The 18796-nt window shown below is 42.3% G+C and overlaps 1 protein-coding gene and 1 long non-coding RNA gene across 12 annotated transcripts in view; one reads left to right on the top strand and one right to left on the bottom strand.

Moving 5' to 3' along the window:
- The window catches only part of LOC120537708, an 88543-nt gene that overhangs the window by 5674 nt on the left and 64073 nt on the right, over positions 1-18796 (top strand). The gene's annotated exons all lie outside the window — the stretch shown is intronic.
- shc2 (SHC (Src homology 2 domain containing) transforming protein 2) overlaps positions 12946-18796 on the bottom strand; it is a 112833-nt gene continuing 106982 nt past the window's right edge. For 9 of the 10 annotated variants that reach the window (XM_039766847.1, XM_039766839.1, XM_039766840.1 and 6 more), the window contains one exon: positions 12946-13652. The gene's annotated coding sequence lies outside the window, so the exon portion shown is untranslated. Of the gene's footprint in view, positions 13653-17331; positions 17346-18796 lie in introns of all 10 variants that reach the window. The other variant, XM_039766837.1, reaches the window with a different exon arrangement.

The raw sequence follows: 18796 nt of genomic DNA, 5'->3' as shown, positions 1-18796 counted from the left end.
GATCCCAGTATAATGACAGGAACCCTGCGCTGTAAAAATGCTGGTATCCTTTGGATGAGATGTAAAACTAAGGTCCTGACTCTCTATGGTCATAAAGATTCCTAAAGAGTAGGGTGTATCCTGGGTGTGATGTCCTGGCTAAAGTACCCAACACAGCCTATTCATTCTGGACCCTAATCATCCCCTCTCTATGACTGGTTATCTCTCTCTCATCATTTCACCACCTAACAGCTAATGTGTGGTGAGCATACTGGCGTCAAAAAATGGCAGCTGTTGCATCATCCAGGTGGTTTAATTTGCTCGTCACTCACTGAAGTGCTTTGAATAGTGAGAAACGTGCTACATAAAAAGTAACAAATGATTATTTTCCTTCTCAGAGGAGTTCTTGGCTTGATTCTTTCCTTACCTTTGTGTTCCTAATGCTGTCCAACTTGGTTTTTCTTCTTCTTCTTCTTAAATATTTCATTTCTGCTGCTTGAATTAATTTACTTTGCTCTTACCGTCATAGTCCAGTTCTACTGTAAGCTCCAGCGCAGATTTGTATACTGACTTATACATTTTTCAATTTTACCTTTCCTTCGAGCAGGATTTATCACTTGAATATTTCTTGATGGACGCAGGCAAAATAAAAAGTAATGGCAATTTGAAAATTACGAGCTAACTGCAATGGATAGAAGCTGACGCAATACAACACATTAGAGATGGTGTGTTAAGCCATTTTAGTGTCCTGAAGTGTCCTTCGATCTCTATATACCGTTTTTACTCGTGTACCACGCACCCTCGTGTAAGATGCGCACTCTAATGTTTACAAAAAAAAAATCACGAAAATCGATTTGCCCCGTGTACGACGCACCTTGTGATTGTATAGGAAGCGTTTAGAGAGCACGAGCAAGCAAGCCCAAGAAGAAGTAAACATTACAGAATTACATTTCCTCGTGTATGACGCGCACCTGATTTTTCTAATGCTAATTTTCGGGAAAAAATGTGCACATGGTACACACGTACATACGGTATATAAAATCCAACGTCTGACTGTCTGTCTGTCCGCTATTCACTAGAGAACTACTTAACGGATTTAGGTCTGTTTTTCTTCTATAGTTTGCTTGAATATTCCGGTTGATTTTGCGACTTCTCTCATCGTGCTAAGTATCAAAGTTCGTCTGCAGGTGCGATATATTTGTGTGAATCTGAGACAGAGGCTGCGGGCCGAGGGGAGAAGGAAGTGTGACGTCTGGAGTAGGGAGCCAGGCAGGGCCCTTATCACTGTCCTGGTTCACTACTACCCGGGCGGAGCCGCGGGGGACAGCTAGTCAATATATAAAATAAGAAAATGGACTGAAAAAAAGAAAGCAAAAGGTGAACTGTGTGAGCGGACGCTGATTAACCTGCCAGCAGTAGGGACACCTGAGCAAACAGCCCACCATTAGAAACCTCACACCTCTTGACTTCATTCAAACGGCATCTCCTTGGACTCTTAAATCCCACATTAAACACTCTGTGTATATTTTTAAAACAACCGCTATAAATAGATTTTAAATTCTATATTTTTACTGACTTGAAGCTTATATCTTTTAGATCGTGCTTTTAGAATCTTAAAGGGATTGTTAATTTATTAGACCCCTACGAGGTACTCGGGAGCGGAATGGACAAACAGCCTGAGAAAGGCAACCACAGATTGGTTATTCTTGTAATCCTTGTTAATTCAAGGACATGAAGTGAGGCCTTTAAGTTGGGATACATGCTGGGCAGGGAAGGAAGGAAGGCAGAGCAGGGAAGAGAAAAGCAAGGAGAGCCGAGAAGGAGAAGTACCCAAAGACCCTGGCAGGACCTCTGCGGACCGAACTCCAACCTGCAGCAGCTCCATCTTCCATCATCTTCATTTCCTGCAGAAGTATCTTCAACTACATTTCTTAACCTTTAAAATCACTTTTAAAATGTATGTCCTACTTTTGCTACCATTGGTTTTACTGCGTTTTTATTAATGTTACTGTATAGCAATATTAATTTTATACTGTTTGATTGGGTCCGGGTGCAGTGATAAGAGCTCCTGGGCTGAGGGCCTGTGATAAGTTGGTAGCTGAGGAGAGACGTCTTCAACACAAAGCAGGGCGGTCAGGGGCACAGGTGTAGCTAAACCGTTCGGCCTGCTCGTGCGCAGCTTGTGAGCCTCTTTGCTTGAGGCACGTGCAGGTAAGGCTATAGACGTGGGGCGCTATAAAGCCCAACACTCACATAAACAGTACGTAGTAGTTTACAGTAACTGTAGTGTAGGTGAAGCAAAATCACAAACCCGGGAATCTGTATGATAATATATTCAAGGTACAGGTGTGGGTGACTGCCATATTCCCTCAGGAGTGAGCAGCTGAGGAGGGACGCCTCCAATAATAAAAGCTGTGTGGTGAGCGGGCACCTGCCTTGCTGACCGGCGCAGCTGTAGCTTGACTGTTTGCTCCACTTATGCTGAGCTAGTAAGTCTCTTTGCTTAAAGCAGCTGTCCACGTGCAGATAGGGCTGAACACATGGGGTGCTTTAAAGTAACAATATTAAGGCAACATTTCACAACAATACATGTTTATGGGTAATTAGAAAATGCACAGTGCTCTGCTGTTAGTCAAGTTGAAGTCAGGGTCAAATGAACAATGGACGCTCTGCAGCAGGGTCGCACCGTTGTTGAGCAACACGCCACAGTGAGATTTGTTTGGACAAAACAACAGGAGTGAAACCTGCTGAACTTCGCCAAAAGATGTTGTCTTGTGCAGATCAATAAGCCATTGTCCGGTCGGAATGCCAGCTGGATGGAAGGAGCCTAAGGAGATGTCAAAGAGCATCTGCAGGGCACTACCTCCCCCAGGACAATAGAGGGCAGCCCTCCTGGGCGACTGGGGCACCATGGATTCCCGCAGGGCATGCTGGGAGTTGGAATTTGGCACAGCCCTGTTGGGTTCCGGGGGGTCCGCCAGGGGGAGCCACAGAGCCCTATTTTGGGCTGGGAGTGATTCCAGGTCTGATTAACACTCCCAAGGCCAACATAAAAGGAGCCAGAGTTGGGAGGAAGAGGGACGAAGCTTGCCAGGAGGAGTCGAGGCGGAACGGCAAAGAGGGAAGAGAGGAAGAAGAAGGGATTGTATACTTGGTGTTTGGTTGTGGGGAGCGAGGGAGACGCGCTTCCCCTTTTGTAAATAAACGTATGCTGTGCTGAACTCGTGTCTCTGCCTGTCTGTGTCGGGGTTGAGGCAGTTGGAGCTCCCCGGTTTCCACAAACCGTCATACACAAGTGATATGGTGTCCAGTGTCATCATGCACAACAGAATGTGCAGATCTGTAGCTAATATTAAAATGTGTAGCAACAGTGGGACAACGTAATCCCTCGATTCGACATGCCAATGTGGACGGTCGACCAGATCGATCTGCGTCAGCTACACTTGTTCTTCCCGCTTTAAGTCTTTCTAACCCTTCATAAACTTTGTTAATTCTATGTTAATTAATGTTGACTTATGTTTATCTTTTATTGTGTCTTCTATTTCTCTATTCATTTTGTAAAGCACTTTGAGCTACATTTTTTGTATGAATATGTGCTATATAAATAAATAAATAAATAAATGTTTATGTTGAGGCCTGCCGAGCTGAGCCAACATCCTTTGGTGAATTTCAGCAGGTTTCACTCCCTCTGCTCAAAGAGATCTCACTGTGGCGCGTTGTTCAACAATGGTGCAGTCCTGCATGTTTGTTTGACCTTGACTTCAACAAGGCTAATGGCGGAGAGCTGCACTGTGCGTGTTCAAACTACCCATAAGGCATTGTGAACGTGTTGTATTGTGTCAGCTTCTGTTACGGTTACATTTTTATGGTTACAAATTGTCTGTTTGATTCACCTTCAAATTTGAGGATACTTCTTAATAGACGTTCCCAAAAACTCCTATCTATCCACTTCCTTCAGTCTTATTTTTCATTCTCACATTACTCTCTTCTTATTTATAAATATCACTGTCCTTTTGATATTATTTACATTCATTCGATTCTGTTGCAGCTCTGTATTCCAGATATTCAGTTTCTTGTAGTTTTTTCAGAGTATCTGCTATTAGCACTATATCACCAGTAAAAACTAATAATTGTATTCCTGAAGATTGTAAACAGCAGCGGCCTTTAAGAGTCTCTGTTTTCGTCCCTTCATCGACTGACGCTTCATTCTTCGGAGACGTCTGTGCAAACTTGTGTTCTGCTGGGTACCCCAATCTCGACTCTCACTGCTGAGAATTTGGGCAACGTCAGCCAAACTTGAACTGGTTTACCACAAAAGTTACAGAAAAATTGTAGGTATTGTCGAGAGTGCGTTAAGGTATTTGTGGGTGGCATTGTTATATGTGTTATTAGCGTTATTTTGTTTTTTTATTTTTTTAGTATGGAGATTTTTTTTATATAGAAGTGTCTGTTTTAAATTATTTTGGAACAGTTCAGTTTGATTTACATTTGTCCTGTTCTTTGCACAACACAGGAGGCGCGTTATGTGACCGTTATTATCGTGCTTATTACATTACAAGATATAACATGACTACGGTTCCATGATTCAGCATCCCTCAGCTGGATAAAACAAAGAAATATTTAATGCAGTAAAATCCTGATTAAATACGCCTAGTGGAAGGTAATTTTATTTCAGGTTTGAATTCCCTTTTTCATGTCCTTAGAACAATCTACAGTTGTGCTTGAAAGTTTGTGAACCCTTTAGAATTTTCTATATTTCTGCATAAATATGACCTAAAACATCATCAGATTTTCACTCAAGTCCTAAAAGTAGATAAAGAGAAACCAGTTAAGCAAATGAGACAAAAATATTATACTTGGTCATTTATTTATTGAGGAAAATGATTGAATATTACATATATGTGAGTGGCAAAAGTATGTGAACCTTTGCTTTCAGTATCTGGTGTGACCCCCCTTTGCAGCAATAACTGCAACTAAACGTTTCCAGTAACTTTTACTCATTCCTGCACACCGGCTTGGAGGAATTTTCGCCCATTCCTCCGTACAGAACAGCTTCAACTCTGGGATGTTGGTGGGTTTCCTCACATGAACTGCTCGCTTCAGGTAAAGTAGATAAAAAGAAACCAGTTAAACAAATGAGACAAAAATATTATACTTGGTCACTTACAGTCATGTGAAAACATTAGGACACCCTTTGAAAGCATGTGGTTTTTTGTAACATTTTTAATAAATGGTTATTTCATCTCCGTTTCAACAATACAGAGAGATTAAAGTAATCCAACTAAACAAAGAAAACTGAAGAAAAGTCTTTTCAAGATCTTCTGTAAATGTCATTCTACAAAAATGCCTATTCTAACTGAGGAAAAAGATAGGACACCCTCACATGTATTCCCTCTTAAATTGGCTCAGATCTCACACAGGTATATCACACCAGGTGCACATAATTAGTAGATCGTTACTCTGCATGTTGAATGAGGCTTGCCCTATTTAAACCTCAGACATTTAGTTTGGTGTGCTCCTGACTGTTGAAGTGAGAGTGAGCACCATGGTGAGAACAAAAGAGCTGTCAGAGGACTTCAGAAAAAAGATTGTAGCAGCCTATGAGTCTGGGAAGGGATTTAAAAAGATCTCAAAAGATTTTGAAATCAGCCATTCCACTGTCCGGAAGATAGTCTACAAGTGGAGGGCTTTCAAAACAACTGCCAACATGCCCAGGACTGGTCGCCCCAGCAAGTTCACCCCAAGAGCAGACCGCAAGATGCTAAAAGAGGTCTCCAAAACCCTAAAGTGTCATCTCGAGAACTACAGCAGGCTCTGGCTACTGTTGATGTAGAAGTACATGCCTCTACAATCAGAAAGAGACTGTACAAGTTTAACTTGCATGGGAGGTGTGCAAGGAGGAAACCTTTGCTTTCCAAGAGAAACATCGAGGCCAGACTGACATTTGCCAGAGATAAAGTTGACAAAGACCAGGACTTCTGGAATAATGTTCTTTGGACAGATGAGTCCAAAATTGAATTATTTGGACACAACAGCAGAGGACATGTTTGGCGTAAACCAAACACAGCATTCCAAGAAAAGAACCTCATACCAACTGTGAAGCATGGAGGTGGAAGTGTCATGGTTTGGGGCTGCTTTGCTGCAGCAGGACCTGGTCAGCTCACCATCATAGAATCCACGATGAATTCTACTGTGTATCAGAAGGTGCTTGAAGAACATGTGAGACCATCAGTTAGAAAATTAAAGCTGAAGCGGAACTGGACCATGCAACATGACAATGACCCAAAACATACTAGTAAATCAACCAAAGATTGGCTGAAAAAGAAGAAATGGAGAGTCCTGGAATGGCCAAGTCAAAGTCCAGATTTGAATCCCATTGAGATGCTGTGGGGTGACTTGAAAAGGGCTGTACGTGCAAGAAACCCTCAAACATCTCACAGCTGAAAAAGTTCTGCATTGAGGAGTGGGGTAAAATTTCCTCAGACCGATGTCGAAGACTGGTAGATGGCTACAAGAACCGTCTCACTGCAGTTATTTCAGCCAAAGGAGGTAACACTCGCTATTAGGGGCAAGGGTGTCCTATCTTTTTCCTCAGTTAGAATAGGCATTTTTGTAGAATGACATTTACAGAAGATCTTGAAAAGACTTTTCTTCAGTTTTCTTTGTTTAGTTGGATTACTTTAATCTCTCTGTATTGTTGAAACGGAGATGAAATAACCATTTATTAAAAATGTTACAAAAAACCACATGCTTTCAAAGGGTGTCCTAATGTTTTCACATGACTGTATTTATTAAGGAAGATGATTGAATATTACATATTTGTGAGTGGCAAAAGTATGTGAAGCTCTAGGATGATCAGTTAGTTTGAAGGTCAGGTGTCAGGTGTTTTCAATCAATGGGATGCCAATCAGGTGTGAGTGGGCACCCTGTGTTATTTAAAGAACAGGATCTGTCAAAGTCTGCTCTTCACAACACATGTTTGTGGAAGTGTATCATGGGAACGAACAAAGGAGATTTCTGAGGACCTCATAAAAAGAGCTGTTGATGCTCATCAGGATGGAAAAGGTTACAAAACCATCTCTAAAGAGTTTGGACTCCACCAATCCACAGTCAGACAGATTGTGTACAAATGGTCGACCAACAAAGATCACTCCAAGAGCAAGGCGTGTAATAGTCGGCGAGGTCACAAAGGACTCCAGGGTAACTTCTAAGCAACTGAAGACCTCTCTCACATTGGCTAATGTTCATGGTCATGAGTCCACCATCCGGAGAACACTGAACAACAATGGTGTGCATGGCAGGGTTGCAAGGACAAAGCCACTGCTCTCCAAAAAAAACATTGCTGCTCGTCTGCAGTTTGCTAAAGATCGTGTGGACAAACCAGAAGGCTATTGGAAGAATGTTTTGTGGACGGATGAGACCAAAATAGAACTTTATGGTTTAAATGAAAAGCGTTATGTTTGGAGAAAGGAAAACGCTGCATTCCAGCATAAGAACCTTATCCTATCTGTAAAACATGGTGGTGGTAGTGTCATGGTTTGGGCCTGTTTTGCTGCATCTGGGCCAGGACGGCTTGCCTTCATTGATGGAACAATGGATTCTGAATTATATCAGAGAATTCTAAAGGAAAATGAAAGGACATCTGTCCATGAACTGAATCTCAAGAGAAGGTGGGTCATGCAGCAAGACAACGACCCTAAGCACACAAGTCATTCTACCAAAGAATGGCTAAAGAAGAATAAAGTTAATGTTTGGCCAAGTCAAAGTCCTGACCTTAATCCAATCGAAATGTTGTGGAAGGACCTGAAGTGAGCAGTTAATGTGAGGAAACCCACCAACATCCCAGAGTTGAAGCAGTTCTGTATGGAGGAATGGGCTAAAATTCCTCCAAGCCGGTGTGCAGGAATGATCAAACACACCAGATACTGAAAGCAAAGGTTCACATACTTTTGCCTTTCACAAATATGTAATATTCGATCATCTTCCTTAATAAATAAGTGACCAAGTATAATATTTTTGTCTCATTTGTTTAATTGGTTTCTCTTTATCTACGTTTAGGACTTGAGTGAAAATCTGATGATGTTTTAGGTCATATTTATGCAGAAATATAGAAAATTCTAAAGGGTTCACAAACTTTCAAGCACCACTGTAGATGAGAACAGGCCATTCGGCCCAACAAAACTCGGCAGTCCTATCCACTTAATTCTTTTAAAATAACATCGTCGAGTTTTGAAAATCCCTTATGTCCTGCTGTCTACCACACTACTTGGTCGCTTATTCCACGTGTCTGTGGTTCTCTGTGTATCTTCTGGTCTGCGCTTGTGTCTCCTTTGCTCGGTTTCTGTTGCTTTCCTGTTCCGCCCTTGTGTGTCCCTCATAAATTTAAGTCTCACATTTGCATCTCCTGGTGTTTCTCTCCCTCCCTCTTTATTCGCTACACCATCTTGTCTTGTTACAGCACTGCTCTGACGTGTTTTATGATTTCACTGTACCTTATGCCTGCCTTTAATTTCCATCCTACTCCCATGTGTTTGAAACTTGCCGTTTTTTTTCTTCTGTCTAAGTGGGTTTTTACCAGCTGCTCCATCCCAGAGTTTTGTGAATTTATTGGCCTGTGGTGTGCGACATGCCCTGTAACAAAACACCATCTTGTCTAGAACATTAGAAAAAAATTGTGACGAGAACAGGCCATTCAGCCCAGCAAGCTCGTCCATCCTATTAAACTGTATTATCCAAAATAACATCAAGTCAGGATTTGAAGGTGCCTGAAGTCCCACTGCCCCACACGACTTGGCCACCCTGGATCACATGGGGGCCACCATCCTGGTTGCTTTGGGGGCCACGGGTATGGGGCTTGGAAGCCCAACTCTGTAGGGACCCATGGTCACCGCCAGGGGGCGCCCCAATGCCTTTGGGACCCTGGACCTCAGCACTTCCGCCACACCAGGAAGTGCTGGGGGGAAGAGGAGCAGGGACACCCAGAGAGCTTCCGGGAGAACAGCCGGCACTTCCGCCACACTGGGGCGTGTCCAGGGAGGCGTGCCGGGATACACCTGGAGCCCATCCAGGATGAAATAAAAGGGGCCGTCTCCCTTCATTCGAGGCTGGAGTTGGGTGGAAGCAGGACAAAGCAAGAGAGGAGAGTGGAGGCGGCCCGAAGAGAAGGCATTGTGTGGCCAGGACTGTGTGGTGGTTTGTGTGCACTGACTTTATTCTGTGTGAATACTTGTAAATAAACGTGTGGTGGTGATGAAGAACATGTCCGCCTGTCTGTGTCCGGGCCGCGTTCACTATATATATATATACACACACACACACACACATATATATATATATATATATATATATATATATATATATATATATATATATACTGCTCAAAAGAATTAAAGGAACACTTTTCAATCAGAGTATAGCATAAAGTCAATGAAACTTATGGGATATTAATCTGGTCAGTTAAGTAGCAGAGGGGGTTGTTAATCAGTTTCAGCTGCTGTGGTGTTAATGAAATTAACAACAGATGCACTAGAGGGGCAACAATGAGATGACCCCCAAAACAGGAATGGTTTAACAGGTGAAGGCCACTGACATTTTTCCCTCCTCATCTTTTCTGACTGTTTCTTCACTAGTTTTGCATTTGGCTACAGTCAGTGTCACTACTGGTAGCACGAGGCGATACCTGGACCCTACAGAGGTTGCACAGGTAGTCCAACTTCTCCAGGATGGCACATCAATACGTGTCATTGCCAGAAGGTTTGCTGTGTCTCCCTGCACAGTCTCAAGGGCATGGAGGAGATTCTAGGAGACAAGCAGTTACTCTAGGAGAGATGGAGAGGGCCATAGAAGGTCCATAACCCATCAGCAGGACCAGTATCTGCTCCTTTGGGCAAGGAGGAACAGGATGAGCACTGCCAGAGCCCTACAAAATGACCTCCAGCAGGCCACTGGTGTGAATGTCTCTGACCAAACAACCAGAAAGACTTCATGAGGGTGACCCAAGGGCCCCATGTCCTCTACTGCGCCCTGTGCTCACTGCACAGCACCAGGGAGCTCAACTGGCATTTGCCATAGAATACCAGAATTGGCAGGTCCACCACTGGCGTCCTGTGCTTTTCACAGATGAGAGCAGGTTCACCCTGAGTATATGTGAAAGACGTGAAAGTGTCAGGAGAAGCCGTGGAGAATATTATGCTGCCTGTAACATCGTTTAGCATGACTGGTTTGGTGGTAGGTCAGTGATGATCTTGGAGGCATATCCATGGAGCGACTCACAGACCTCTACAGGCTAGACAACGGCATCTTGACTGCCATTAGGTATCAGGATGAAATCCTTGGACCCATTGTCAGACCCTACGCTGGTGCAGTAGGTCCTGGTTTCCTCCTAATGCATGACAATTGCATGTGGCAAGAGCATGCAGGCAGTACCTGGAGGATGAAGGAATTGAAACAATTGAATGGCCTTCACGATCCCCTGACTTAAACCCAATAGAACATCTGTGGGACATTATGTTTCGGTCCATTAGGCGCCGCCAGGTTGCTCCTCAGACTCTACAACAGCTCAGGGATGCCCTCATACAGATCTGGGAGGAAATGCCACAAGACACCATCCGTCGTCTCATTAGGAGCATGCCCCGACGTTGTCAAGCATGCATACAAGCTCATGGGGGCCACACAACATACTGAAAAGCATTTTGAGTAGCAGAAATTAAGTTTTTGAAAAAATGGACTAGCCTGCCACATCTTCATTTCACTCTGATTTTAGGGTGTCTACACAATTGAGCCCTCTGTAGGCAGAAAACTTTTATTTCCATTAAAAGACTTGGCATCCTTTTGTTCTTAAGACATTGCCCTGTCGTTATTTGTATAGATATCCAACTTCATATTGAGATCTCTGCGGTGGGTTGGCACCCTGCCTGGGATTGGTTCCTGCCTTGTGCCCTGTGTTGGCTGGGATTGGCTCCAGCAGACCCCCGTGACCCTGTATTCGGATTCAGCGGGTTAGAAAATGGATGGATGGATATTGAGATCTGATGTATCTAATGTGTTTCTTTAAAGTGTTCCTTTAATTTTTGTAAGCAATGTATATACACACTAGGGGGCTCTGTCCCCTACTTGCTTCACTCACCAACCCCCGTGTGGGCCCTACACACTAGTCATGTCCTGGATCTGCCGCTTGCAACAAATCGTGCTGTGCTTTTGCACGATAAACACGAATATCAACTCTGTCTTTGATATCTCCATCTTTCAAAACTGTTATCGCTCACAATTCGTCACATGTTGGTTTTATTATATATGCGCATGTGATCTTTCAGATTCATATAGAAATCCAAGAAAACTTCTTTGTACGTTTTTTTCAGATAAATGTCATGTAAAGTGCGATACTTTTGGACGTATGGATTTGTATCCATTATTGGCTGTTGAATTTCTAATATCTCCAATCGCTTAACTCTTTCGATTCTATGTTGTTTCGCTTCTTCATGATCATAAATATAAACCTGACCAAATTGTGGTTTCTTTGAAATTAAATTTGTAGTAGCACTGTCATATCACCTTTGTCCATATGTTCGATCTCTTTTCGCTGTTCTGTTATTTCATCGAGAAATAATTTCCGTTGGTTAGTGCAGTTTTTTGAGACTTTCGAATTTTAGTACTTTCATAATGTCTAACCTGCTCTGCAAGTGTACCACGCCATTTTGGAACCTCTTTACAATGTTCTACTTTGTCTTCTACTCTGTCTTTTCTTCTTCTACTGTTTGTCTTTTAGTTCCATTATTGTCCGTTTGTCTGTCCAGCATTTTAAATCACCTGTAGTTCGCAAACCGCTTGACTTATTGACCTGAAATTTGGTGCATATATACTACATGACGTCTACTATCCACTTTCGAGGTGATGATTGACCTCCAAGGTTATTCCTCTTTTTATTTTTATTTTATTGTAGAATCAGTTCTCGGCAGTGGCCAGCAGGGCGGCGCATACGTATGGGCACCGTTCTCATTCCCTACCACCTTCACTGTCACTTCCTCTATGTCTTCATATCTTCAATCATTCTTGAGGCAGATTGAAGACTTAAGTGCCAGCTTATGTGAAAAATTAAAGAAAACATACTAAGTAATTGCAACACAAACACTGACTTAATCAATTTTAACCCAAAAAAATGCCGATGAAAGAAGAGAAGAAGCGGGCCGCTAGGGTGGACATAAGAAGAGCTGCTGAGGAAGCAGCAAACGCATCAACCTCTGAGCAAACGAATGATAAACGTACAGAGAAAGAGGATGAAAACTATTAGTCAAGTGTATTTACTGCACGTTATCGTGCAGTACGCCGTTACTGGTGTATATATATATATATATATATATATAATGTTTTCAGAAGTCAACATAACCGTTTTTTGAGTGAAATGAATGAATTTTCTAAGTAAAGCAACACATCATTAAGAATGTCTACTGGATCCGATTACTAAATTATTTAATTGTACAGCTATACAAGAGGTTAGCATAAAAGTTGTTGTGTTTCTCACATAAATACAAAGACATTCCGGTCTTCATAGTGTCTGAAGTGTTTGGATCTGTCGGAGGCTCAGTAAAGTGTCCTGACTGCCGCTGGATGTGTGTGTCCACCATCGCCATGTCCGCACCGTAAGCTTCACAGGCTGTGACGCAGGCTCAACGCAGAAGTATAAGTCAGCCTTAAGCCAGCGTCTCTTTCACAATTTATTCCTGACTTACACCTAATGCTGCTGAGATTGGCTCTGCCACCCTGCATTCCTGAAATACATTGGAGTGGAATCAGAAAATGAATGATTGTATATAATGTATTTGTTGATAAATTAGGAACGGTGGGCATGACCTTTCAGTTACCCTGTGTGCCCGCTATCACTGAAGGTTTAAATCTCAAATCGTGGGGAAAAAATCACATTTGCTTGGCCTTCGCTTACCATTTGTATAAGGATCTGCATAACAATCCCAGTAACTTTTACTTTTATTCTTACGATGAGTAACTCATTTCCATGATAGATAAAAAAGAGGGCAGTCAGGCATTCATTCCACTGAACAGATATTAAGGCATTTCCTGAAATCGCATAATTTCACAGTTCCTTAAATGACATTTCACACAGCAGATGGTCACATTTCTGTCTATGTCGTGTGCGCATCTGCCGTCATTTGTTTGTATCTTTGGTGCCTACCCATAGTAGGATGGTAGATAGCAACTGAGAACAATAAGAGTGCAAGAGAATGAAATGTCCAGCAGTGCTGCTCTGTATCTTCATCCTCCATTGTGGTCCATAATGACTGCTCCCGCCACAGCCGCATACTAGAGAACAGGGATCGTTCATTTTCTTTCTAATCTGTCAATGGCGTCCACAGATTTGAATTAGTGTGCTGCGCTCTTCTCTGTGATGCCAGCCCCACTTCGGCGCTTCACATTGAAGTCTCTTATTAAAGCTCAGGATTGTCTGTCACTGTATAATATGCTACCTACGCTTCCTGTGTAGTCCATTAGGCAGCTGGCATCGAAAATACAGATTTGGGTCCTCATTCCAAAGAAGTCACAGACTTCCAGTACTTCTGCTCAGAGGCCAGCCTGAGTCACTCTTGTTTTTGTTTATTTAAGGCAACCAGATGTACTTCATACTTTACCTCCTTTCAAGGAAACAGCTGGGACCACTCTGGAACCTGTCGCCAAGGAGGAATCAAAATGAAAAGGAGTTAGTGGAAAGATGAAGCTCTTTACATTTGTGCACTTCATTCTCATCTCATTTATTACTGCAGCGACAGCATCTGCCACTCTACTCTGATCTGCTTCTTGTAAATGACTTGCCATTTCTTCACTTCTTCATAAATTTCATATCTTCATAGCAAGTAACTTCCATCAAACTCACCGTGCTTAGTGGTCTCCATATTAATCTCAACCCTCACTAAAATCTACATCCATGCTTACACTAAACGAATAACCTCCTCCATGATGTAAATGCCCAGAGCTTCTAGCCTCCAATCTGATCTCCTTTATGTCTTTTGTTGTGCGTCCTCACATCAGCTCCCTCCTCCATGATCTCCATCTTCATAGCTACTAGCCTCCACGACGATTTCCATCCTTACACTGATGCCAGTCCTTTCAGCAGGTGTCACCCACTCTTACAGGTGCATCTCAATAAATTAGAATATCAACGAAAAATTAATTGTATTTCAGTAATTCAATTCAAAAAGTGAAACCCGTATATTCTATACATTCATTCATGATATATTCCAACTGTTTATTTCTTTTCATTTTACTGATTATGGCTTATAGCTAATGGAAAACCCAAAATTCAGTATCTCAGAAATTAGAATATTGTGAAAAGTTCAATACTGTAGACTCCTAGGGCCTCATGTATAAACGGTGCGTACGCACAGAAATGTTGTGTAAGAACGTGTCCACGTTCAAATCGCGATGTATGAAACCTACACTTGTCGTAAAGCCACGCACTTTTCCACGGTACCTCATACCTTGTCGTACGCAAGTTCTCCGCTCGGTTTTGCAGACTGGCGGCACCCAGCGTCAAAGCAGTGCTACTGTTCCTGTGTGGTTACTCCTTATTTTCCTGACGCGGCTTTATAAATATACAGAAACTAACCGCATATTGTTTATTAGTGTAACGCATCTGATTGTAATTAACTTGTAACAATGTAATGGTCCAGGGAACAGCCATAGTATTCCAAATACCATAACTGCTTTAGCGTTGTTACTCTCACTGCACCTTCTTCTTCTTTTTCTTCTTTCAGCTCCTCCCGTTAGGAGTTGCCACAGCGGATCATCTTTTTCCATATTACTCTCACTGCAGCACTCGGAGTATTTATATCACTGTATCTGAGTGTGAATCACAGCAGCAGCTGATTGGAAAGAGAATTATCGGTATACAGCATCAGGCACACGCTACCTCAGCCACGGCAAAACGTTTTAAAGCCTTACCTGTACGGACCTCGCGGTTCAGAAACAGTTTAATCCCTAGAACTTTAAATGCACTCAATCAATTGCTCCTTGTAGAACGGTTTGTACTTATAAGTACAATCACCCCACTGTAAACTTGCACTACTGTTATAATATTACACAACCTGAGCCACTTTATAAAGCACGTATTTACATATGATGACGATATCATTTTTAAGATGAAATGCAGTAAAATATGTTTGTTAAATTATACACATAAAACTTTAACTTCATTTAAATAATCTATATTCTTCAGTGGGAGTGTCGTGAAGGATAGAATAATTAAACATGTACTCCGAAGATATTTCAATGTTCCTTAAACGTTTTGAAGAATCGGCGCTTTAAGCTTACAGATGGCTTGACGTCTGTTACAGAGCTGATTGTGTGGCGATCTCAGTATTTTAGTTATTCAGAGAGCTGTAATATCACGAATGTAATGGATTCTGTGTCCTGTCGGATGAAGAGAGCCGGTTTAAGAAGCAAGTAGTGATTCACACACATAGAGCACATAGAAGATCACATACAAAACAAAGCATTTAACGTGCTACTTTAATTACGATGTGATTTGAGAAACTGGTTAATTAAATGATTTTAAGATGAAGTTTATGATGTTCTACTTTAATGACAAAATAAACTACGTGATTAAAGTGGAAATGTTGAGATTGAAGTTGACATTTCGTGCTTTTTCCCCACTGTGTGCCTTTTTTCTCTGTACCCTAATAATCTTTCATATGACACTCAGACAGTGGGCTACAACTCGGCTTTTCATGGCGACTTTGATATGTGACTTCTTTTTTATTTCCGGCACTGTGCGATTTTGTGAACGTGAGCTTTCAAGTTTCTCCAACACGCTGTGTCACTCGATCAACTTCCTTTTGTTGATTATACCACGGTTTATTTGAACAAATGGTATGTTTTTCCTTTGCCTCCACTTGGTATTCGCTGAAATTCTTATATTTTCCCCGTGCTTTTCCCATTGTCTTTTCACAGAAGGCTGAGCTTAAGGGCGATTTATACTGATTTGCATATTCAAATAGGCGTAATTCTGGGAGGAGTTGGGGCGTTACATAAAGCGCGTGCACGAGCGTTACTTTTCACGCTGATCGGGTTTTATGTAATGGAAGAACGTGGAAGTTGGAGTACGCACAGATTCCCCCATCTGGATTTTTCTGTGCGTAAGCACATTTCGGCTTTTGTGCTTACACCATGTTATACAGTAGTGCGAGTTCTACGCACGCCGTTATACATGAGGTCCCTGGTGTCCCACTCCACTCAGCTAATTAACCCAAAACACCTGCAGAGGGGTCCTGAGCCCTGAAATAGTCTCCCAGTCTGCTTCAGTTGGCCACGTACTCAGACTGCTGGCTTGACGGTGGTCCAGGAGACAGTCATTGATAAGGAGGGGAAGCCACAAAAGGTCACTGCTAAAGAAGCTGGCTGTTCACAGAGTGCCGTGTCCAAGCAGATTAATGGAGAGTTGAATGGAAGGAAGAAATGTGACAGCAGAAAAAGGTGCACAAGCAACAGGAATAACCGCAGCTTTGAGAGGATTGTGAAGTAATGTGAAACAAAAGTATCTGGGACATGGGCTGCAACTGTCACAGCATTCCTTACGTCAAGCCACTCCTGAACCAGAGACAACATCAGACAAGTCTTACCTGGGCAAAGAAGAAAATGGACTGGATTGTTGCTCAGTGGTCCAAAGTCCTCTTTTCAGATGAAACTCAATTTTGCATTTCATTTGGAAATCAGGGACCCAGAGTCTGGAGAGAGAGTGGAGAGGCACAGAATCCAAGTAGCTTGAGGTCCAGTGTGATGTTTCCACAGTCAGTGATGATTTAGGGAGCCATGTTCTCTGCTGGTATTAGTCCACTGTGTTTTATTTATCAAGTCCCCAGTCAGATTAGCTGTCTACCAGGAAATTTGAGAGCACTTCATGCTTCCCTCTGCTGACAAGCTTTACAGAGATGCTGGTTTGATTTTCCAGCTGGACTTGGCACCTGCCCACCCGGACAAAAGTAGCAATACCTGGTTTAAAAACCATGGTATCACTGGGCTTGATTGGCCAGCAAACTCGCCTGACCTAAACCCCATAGAGAATCTAAAAGGTATTGTCAAGAGGAAGATGAGAGACACCCGAACCAACAAAGCACACGAGCTGATGGCTGCTATCAAAGATCCTGGGCTTTCATAACACCTCAGTGGTGCCACAGGCTGATCGCCTCCATGCCACGCCGCATTGATGCAGTAATTCATGCAAAACGAGCCCCGTCCAAGTAATGACTGCGTACACAGACAGACTTTTCAGTAGGCCAACATTTTTGTATTAAATAAAGTCTTATGTAATATTCTAATTTTCTGAGATACAGAATTTTGAGTTTTCATTACCTGTAGTCCATAATCTGCAAAATGAAAAGAAATAAACACTTAAAATATATCAGTCTGTGTGTCATGAATCTATATAATATATGAGTTTCACTTTCTGAATTGGATTACTGAAATAAATTAACTTTTCAATGATATTCTAATTTATTGAGATGCACCTGTAAGAGTGGGTGACACCTGCTGAAAGGACTGGCATCAGTGTAAGGATGGAAATTGTCGTGGATGCTAGTAGCTATGAAGATGGAGATCATGGAGGAGGGAGCTGATGTGAGGATGCACAACAAAAGACATAAAGGAGATCAGATTGGAGGCTAGAAGCTCTGGGCATTTACATCATGGAGGAGGTAATTCATTTAGTGGATGCATATAAGAATGGGTGTAGATTTCAGTGAGGGTTGAGGTTAGTATGGAGACTACTAAGCATAGTGAGTTTGATAAAAGTTACTTGCTATGAAGATATGAGATTTTTGAAGAAGTGAAGAAATGGCGAGTCATTTACATGAAGCAGATCAGAGTAGAGTGGCAGATGCTGTCTAACTTATTGAGATGCACCTGTATACAGTGTACTGTACACTCCTGAAGTGACTAAGCTTCACTATGATCTACATCATCATAGACATTGGCCTCCATCCTCTTGTACATTTCTGCAATGAGTAATTACCATGCTGGCCATAGTCATCAAAATGGTTGACTGCTACACTACTTTTTACGTTTGCAGTCACCAGCCTTCACCACTGTCTTCATCGACAAAGCAACTAACATCCTCTTCTCACTGTGATTAGCTTTCACCACAATATCCATCCTCTGGGCAACTAGACTCTGCTTGGGTTTAAACCTTCACTCTGACCTCAATCCTCATAATCCCTGTCTTTATCACCATCAGTAAATAAAACATCTTTCACCCACAGTCTGCACAAGTGTTGAATTGGTACAAAAATTTTGACTTTGGTATCTATAGCAGCATTCGGACCTCAGTACCGGAACCAAAACAGTTCAGAAGCAAATAAGCGATGACTTGAAAACCCCCCTGCCTTACTGCAGGCTCCCTGGTGCACTGCCGAATCGCTCATATTCCCTGATGGGCTGTGCCATCGTACCACACTACACTCCCCTCTTGATTCCTGTAAAGCAATGCAGGATAGTTCCCCCGTGAACCTCCGATCCCGCCAAGAGAAAAGGGGAGCATCAATGTGGGGGAGATTTAGAGTTAAGCTGACATCTACTTCTGGAACTAAAAATCTCAAAATGCTGATACCATACCGTTTTACAATTTAGGTTTCTCTGTACTTTTCCAGTACTTGTATACCACAGACCTCTGGTCAACACCATTACAGTGTATACATATTACCCATAAGTGCCATTTTCACTCTCACTAAATGTACTAGGGTGTTATACCGAGTTAGCCATTATGGATGCAATGAGAACTCAAGTAAAATGACACCTTTTATTGGCTAAGTAAAAAGATTAC

This window comes from Polypterus senegalus, chromosome 10 (assembly GCF_016835505.1).
Source record: "Polypterus senegalus isolate Bchr_013 chromosome 10, ASM1683550v1, whole genome shotgun sequence".
NCBI lineage: Eukaryota > Metazoa > Chordata > Cladistia > Polypteriformes > Polypteridae > Polypterus > Polypterus senegalus.
This window is presented reverse-complemented; position numbering and strand designations above follow the sequence as displayed.